We start from the raw sequence: 7,979 nt of genomic DNA, 5'->3' as shown, positions 1-7,979 counted from the left end.
ACTGTAACTTACTTCCTTTGTTTTCGGACTGCATATCCTTAGGATTCATCCAATGAATCTCAGTCTGGCATCTGTTTTACTGACGATTAACTGTGCCTGTAACTGTGTTTAGGCAACTATATCGACTCCCACGTTAGTCTCATTATAAAACTTCACAGTTTCTTGACGGTTCCTCTCAGTATTCTCATTCGTCTGACACGCAGCATGCATGTTGCCCAGAATAGCGGTTTTTTTTTTTCTTTTTCACTTGGTATGCTGTGGGAAGATTGTCGCCTGACTTGTAAGGGTGTTGCAAGAATGTGTCGTCTCCACTTCACACTGGAGGAAGGACCTCTTTGAGTTATCTCCGAAGAGCACCAATGAAACTTTTTCCTTTATGTTTAAGCTCATCTGCCATTTTTACGGAGATGAAGAAGTTGTCAGTAGTGTCGGTCCGTAAGGGCGACACGCCTAACGTCTGCTTTCCTGTTAAAGAACTGTTAGCAGTGCCCCAGACAGCAGTGTAGAAGGGTTCGGGGGGATTCCCTGTGTATAATATGCTACTCTGTAGCTACTCAGTGTCACTCCGTAGGTCTGTATGTCACTAGTCCAGGAGAAAACGGAAAGCCACGCTGATATAAAGTATCATCCGAGCACTGAATACTTCGTATTTCACGTTCATTTGGCCCCTAACAATTCGTGAATAACGTCACGGCATGATCAGAAACTAGTTGGTATATGCAAACCGGTGTTACAGATATCAAATTGCTTTAAAATTCGTGTGGGTCAAAAATGGCTATTGGTAGGACAGGTAAATTATTCGCAGCTCTAGGTGAGCTAGGGGGATGAAATTTTAGAAAATTGTACAGCCCCATAAATGTTGGGAAGTCACGGGAGCGTTGTGTTCTGCGATGGTTATGGAGGAGGCTATGGCTCTCTAAAAACCATTTTAGGTCTAAAATAATCCATGTAGTACTTCTAGTGTTAATTCCTATCCCATTGTCATTGCTTACCTACATTTTATCCTGCTCTTCCTTTCTTTGTGCTCTAGACCCACAGTGGAATTCATTGTTTGCTTTACCTATCTCAATAATTTATTTTATGCCATCAGTTGATCTTCAGACCTCTTTACTCTCTTCAGAGCTAGTAATCATGTAAAGATGTATCACAGTGGCTGGTATTCGTTATGATCTGTTCTGAGTACTATGATGTTTCACCAAGTAGCTCTTAGTAACTTACCCCCATTCAGTTATTCATTTTGCAGCATTTCCTTTACCAGATATAGAATATTTTTATTCAGCTTACTGTTGTGTTACTTTCTTGAATCACACAATTCTGGTGCATAGAGAAGCTTCGTGTATTTAATTTTCAATAAAATACAAATGAAGACAGAAAATTGAGCGATTGGGACGTATTTGACGACAGAAATATCCGACTAACGATTTATACGACGTGTGTATAAAAGGTGCTACTATTCTTTCCACAGATTCAAAAGCGTTCAGCGCAGACGCGTATTTAGTATATATATACAATTTCGGTGCAACTGGATTGTCCAATTTTAGTACGGAATTGAGTATTTATTGGCATATCGTGCTTCTGTCACTGACTCTAAATATTACGTTCATTTCACATTTTACAGCTACGTCATACTAAATTACTGTTATTAAGAAACTAATTATGGTTTATCATATGAATGTATGGAATTATTTCGAAACAATGGAAATTAAACTTGGTTATTTCAATTTAATATAATTCTTTCATATGCATATGTAGTTTATTTAATGATGCTTGGTTTTGGAATTAATGTCATTAATTTGAGCGACGAATTTCTCTCACATTTTAATCACACTGCAGCTAATACTTTCGAATGTTGCAATCTATAGTTTGTACTAGAGACGTAATACAAGTACTCTGCTTAGAGTTTTTCAGGCAAAATGAGCTTTTTTCTTATCATAATAAATTTCAAGACACCTGTATGCATGACCTATATTGACGTCAGTTCCGCGCCAGGTGGCGACGCATTTCGTCGTAGACCCACGAGAACCGAAAGTAAGAATGAAGCTCACTGACACCACATGTATGACCAATTGGTGTGTGGTTGGTGTATATCGTTAGCACCAAACCACACTAAATTACGTGGAGCGCTGCTGAAATCATCTGATACTCTTTGCGAACGATAGGACAGCATATTTTATGGCTGAAGGACCGACCAACAACCTAATCAATTCCCTTCCACCTACCGAAGGTACGACAATGGAAAATATCAGCCAAGAACGAAGATACCTGCCGAACTACTTCTTCAAAATTGGCGTGTAAAAATAGCCAAGGCCCAATAATCACTCTTAAGAAAAAAATATGAACAGATAACTAAAAGGCTGTCGAACTCCACACCATGCCAGACACCATCAACATGGCGAAGAAAAACACACTGCCGGAAAACTACGCTAACAACCAGGGCAGGTAACTGGGGCGTTAACGGCCACAAGGCAAAAAATACCGCTGGTGCACTTCACTGATACGTAACAACCAATTTAATAGTTAAAGACCATACAGTAAGACAGCAGCAAAATTTCGCCGATTCCAACACATCATACGTTGCTGCTAGCCGGAACGGCCCAGGAAGCCACAACTGGCAATGAACGAAGTGATGTCACAGCGGTCGATGTTTCATAACAGGTTAACAGATCACTCAGCCTCAGTGTCTAGGTTCGGTGGACAACGAACTTTGACGCTCTCGCAGCGCATGCATGCCGCCAGCAGTTCCGGCCTGCTCTGTCCCAACCGACCGACTACCACCAGCACGCAGACAGTATTAAAATAACTGCTCAGTCAAAACCAGACAAGCTATACTTGGTTCCATCAACACACTTCCACAAACAACTCGAACAATACTAAAACCAGTCACAGCGGAACAACAAGGACAAATCACAGACACACACAGGGAACCCTAAAGCCGTCGGCGACCAAATACACGTCGTTCAATGAGACGACCGACCGAACCACCAACCAAGGTCGCCCCACTTAGTCATGTGTTCGGCAACGGTCGGGACGGTCGGGAGAGTAATGGCTGTCGGGACCTCACTGCTGCTCCGTGCCCGACTGACCTCCCGATACACGACGACCCGGAAACGCTAGTGGTCGCTCCAAAGATAGTAAGACAGTGCTCTTATGGATAAGTGCTGTTGCTGCCATTCACCGGCAAGCAAGCCAAAAACTTAGCACTCACTAGCACTCCGTCTTCAGGCCACAAGTGGCCCATCGGGACCATCCAACCGCCGTGTCATTCTCAGATGAGGACGCGGATAGGAGGGGCGTGTGGTCAGCACACCGCTCTCCCGGTCGTTACGATGGTTTTCTTTGACCGGAGCCGCTACTATTCGGTCGAGTAGCTCCTCTGTTGGAATCACGAGGCTGAGTGCACCCCGAAAAATGGCAACAGCACGTGGCGGCCCAGATGGTCACCCATCCAAGTGCCGACCACGTTCGACAGCGCTTAACTTCGGTGATCTCACGGGAACCGGTGTAGCCTCTGCGGCAAGGCCGTTGCCCAAAAACTTAGGAACGCCAAAAAATCGAATATGAAACGGGACGACAATATGTCAATCAATAAACGGCACGAACAAAAGCCGCGCACGGTTCACCGATATGGTACTACTTTTATGTGTAAATTTTTCCCGAACTAAATGCAAGAAATTTAAATGATTATCACCTCAATGGTCAGTGGTGCCAGCTGACAACCTATAAATGTTCGGGCTCACGTGAGGTTGCTCTTTTGAAAGTTTACCGTCTAACCTCCTTGCCTAAGGACGCCAGATGAAAGTTGATGTCGTCAAGCCCAGAATGAAAATTGCGCAACGTATAACTGGGGAGGGGAGTTTGAGAGCGCTACCTAGAGAGCGTGCCCTTTCTGTACGATACTAGCCTAGGGGCTGGAGGGCTCACACTCTGATGTGTGGGTCACTGCATTCTATAGCTTTTATTTTAAATGAATTCCTTAACTTGACTTCTTTGTGATTTTTAAGGTATTTAAAGATTGATGAAAGTTGATTACCTATTGATTTTAAACATAGTCACTCGACTTTACAGCGATTGCAGCAGTTGTTTCAGTTTACAGATATTACAATTTTACAACTTATAGCTCGGGTATATTATATACTAATCTGCACGCACATTTCTATGGGTAAGACGGAACTGCGTTGGCCCAATGTATAGCACCAAGTTTCAAAAATGGCTCTGAGCACTATGGGACTCAACTTCTGAGGTCATTAGTCCCCTAGAACTTAGAACTACTTAAACCTAACTAACCTAACGACATCACGCGCATCCATGCCCGAGGCAGGTTTCGAACCTGCGACCGTAGCGGTCTCACGGTTCCAGACTGCAGCGCCTAGAACCGCACGGCCACTTCGGCCGGCTACCACCAAGGTCTCCCAATATTTTACATAGGACATTCACTATGTGAGGATAACGGGGACCAGATACTTTAACACAGGGGGTCAAATTTCCGGAATCAAACGAGCACATTCATTTCTTTACACAATCTGAAGCTGGAAATAAAATAATTAGTACAAATATTCCAATACCTTTCTTCCATGCGTGAACATTGAGACAGACGCACTGAGGGCACGTCTGCTCGCTTACCCGTCTTCTGTAACATACCTCGAATATGGCGGGCACCCGGAGGTCTTCCTGGGCCCCGGTGGAGGGGTGGTTGAACCACTTGGCCGTGACCAACCTCTCCACCCCAAATCTTGTGACACTGGAAAGTCTTTGACTTTTACCTGCCTGTGCTGTGTCTCTGATCCCCTACCCAGGAATAAGGTTGGCACTACTATACTACAGAACTACTTCCCAACAAAGATTTGGCCACGCTTTACGGAACGGTGTGAGGAGGATTAGGAATGTTCATGTGCAGATTCACATTAACGTACAAGAAATGCATAATACACGACACATATAAATACATATTATGAAGCTTGACACATTTCTTTCCACTTATCCACATGGGTTCTGTTGCACCTGTGGCCGGCCGCAACGTGTAATAAAATTGGCTGGGGAGCCGCCTCTGGTTCTGCTTCCCGGTGGGAGCGAGCAGCGAAACCTGCTGCTTATAGAGCGGAAACTACTGTACCGTTTCACTTTGTCGGAATTGCTCAAACTCGTCTAGGGGTTGAACCGCATGTGTCGCATTACACCCTCTAAATTGGACACTTGCGACCCTTTGGTTAAATTTTCTGGCTGATGGGAAGTTTGTGAAACACAGAGTTAATAAAACATATTGTAACAGTAATAATAATATCAGGAACTAAATTAACGACCCATAAATGATGTAGGCAACACAGTTGCGATTTGTTTAGAGTAATGTTTATTCAGAAAGCAAACCGATATCGAAAGTGGTCGTATTTAGAATTACCATTACACTTGAGGGCATATCCATTTGCTACAGTTCGATCATTCTAATCTCAGCGCGAAATACAAAACTAATATTCCAACTTGTAATCTTCAAGAAAAGTTTGAGTTCACACCAGGAGCGCGGCTGCTCACCGTTCATACACTGACAGTCACGCGATTCCACACAATTCAAAATTTTCTAAGTCGTTTCACTTCAAAGCTACCTAAAGTCAGAATGTCCGCTTTCGCGTCTCAATCCGAACTGTACCCTTTGGTACTTCTTTCTCCCCTTTACCTGTTCGAACGGATAAGTTGCTAATAGTCTGTGTCGTCTCAGCCATTAGAGCACCTTGCCTACTCATACAATTTCTTACGATGCCTCCCAGATCTACCTGCAACTTCTCCACCTTATCACTGAAATTTTTCTCCGCTTGAACTACCTTACAGTCAAGTATCCCAACTTTGTCAGAGATTTTGCCCATTTCATCCCGAATGGCCTTTAATTTTCCGTATACAAATTCCTCAAATCCACTAGCAATTTTACCTACTTCTTCTTCTACTACCGAAGCTATTTCCGATAGAACCGAATCAATTTTTAAATTTACGTCACCCATATCGGTTTTAACAGAATTAATTTACGATCCAAGTAGTCTTACCATTTGCTTTAATTTCGACATCATGTCTTCCCCAAATTCATTTTTTTTGACAGATTTCGGACTATTTGCTCTACTCAATTCACCGCCGATCACGCTCTCCAGCTCCGACTTAGGGCTAAGCAGCTCGCGAGTGTTTTCGGACCCACACAAACTGGCCGACTGCTTAATAGTAGGACGACTACAGAATCATACACAATTTCGCTGTCAGCGCAGGTACTTACGCTACTTGCCATTAAAATTGCTACACCACGAAGACGACGTGCTACAAAGGCGAAATTTTATCGACAGGAAGAAGATGCTGTGATGTGCAAGTGATTCTCTTTTCAGAGCATTCACACAAGGTTGGCGCCGATGGTGACACCTACAACGTGCTAACATGAGGATAGTTTCGAAACGATTTCTCATACACAAACAGCAGTTGCCTGGTGAAACATTGTGGTGATGCCTCGTGTAAGGAGGAGAAATGCGTGCCATCACATTTCAGACTTTGATAAAGGTCGGATTGTAGCCTATCGCGATTGCGGTTTATCGTATCGCGACGTTGCTGCAAGCGTTGGTCGAACTGAATATGGAATCGGTGGATTCAGAAGGGTAATACGGAACACCGTGCTGGATCCCAACGGCCTCGTATCACTAGCAGTCGAGATGACAGGCTGTAAGGTATCGTGCAACCTCGTCTCGATCCGTGAGTCAACAGATAGGGACGTTGGCAAGGCAACAACCATCTGCACCAACAGTTCGACGACGTTTGCAGCAGCATGGACTATTAGCTCGGAGACCATAGCTGCGGTTACCCTTGACGCTGCATCATATAAAGGAGTGCGTGCGATGGTGTACTCAACGACGAACCTGGGTGCACGAATGGCAAGATCTCATTTTTTTTCGATGAATCCAGGTTCTGTTTACAGCATCATGATGGTCGCATCCGTGTTTGGCGACATCGCGGTGAACGCACATTGGAAGCGTATTACTCGGTGTGAAGGTATGGGGCGCCATTTGCTACACGTCTCGGTCACTTCTTGTTCGCACTGACGGCACTTTCAACAGTGGACGTTACATTCCACATGTGTTACGACCCGTGGCTCTACCCTTCATTCGATCCCTGCGATACCCTACATTTCAGCAGGATAATGCACGACCGCATATTGCAGGTCCTATACGGGCCTTTCTGGATACAGAAAATGTTCGACTGCTGCCCTGGCCAGCAAATTTTCCAGATCTCTCACCAACAGAAAGCGTCGGTGAATGGTGGCCGCGCAACTGGCTCGTCACAATAAGCCAGTCACTACTCTTTATGAACTGTGGTATCGTGTTGAAAATGCATGGGCAGCTGTACCTGTACACGTAATCCAAGCTCAGTTTGACTTACTGCCCAGGCGTATCAAGGCCATAATTAGGGCCAGAGGTGGTTGGTTCTGGGTACTGATTTCTCAGGATCTATGCACCCAAATTGCGTGAAAATGTAATCACATGTCAGTTCTAGTATAATATATTTGTCCAATGAATACCCGTATATCATCTGCATTTCTTCTTGGTGTAGTAATTTTAATGGCCAGTAGTGTAGCTTTGTCGAGTTGCATCCTTTTGGCATGGTATTGTTGCCGGTGTTGCAGTTGAAGCCGATGCTGAAGATCTCGTAGCCTTTGGTGTGGTACTGCAACCGCCACTGAACAATGAATGACCACGTTACTTTTCTATCACCCCTATCCACTGATAAACTGGACCTAGGTAACAGAATGTCGTTAACTGGAGAATTACAACTGTAATTTCACAGCTATTAAAGAAATCTAATATTCAGTCCTGAACCGATCTCACATTTAACTTTGCGAGACGTCCTGCCTTTCGAAGTTCAGATGATACATTCGGAAACACTTTGTAGTGTACAAATCCATTTCTAAATCTTCCTAAGATCATATTCCGCAACTAACACATTCCAAGATCCAATCCTGCTCC

At 44.1% G+C, this 7,979-nt stretch overlaps 1 pseudogene; it reads right to left on the bottom strand.

Annotated features, from left to right (window-relative positions):
- Nucleotides 1–3,409: 3,409 nt before the first annotated feature.
- LOC124608122 lies at nucleotides 3,410–3,527 on the bottom strand (annotated as a pseudogene).
- Between the last annotated feature and the right edge of the window lie 4,452 nt (nucleotides 3,528–7,979).

This window comes from Schistocerca americana, chromosome 3, assembly GCF_021461395.2.
Source record: "Schistocerca americana isolate TAMUIC-IGC-003095 chromosome 3, iqSchAmer2.1, whole genome shotgun sequence".
Lineage (NCBI taxonomy): Eukaryota > Metazoa > Arthropoda > Insecta > Orthoptera > Acrididae > Schistocerca > Schistocerca americana.
This window is presented reverse-complemented; position numbering and strand designations above follow the sequence as displayed.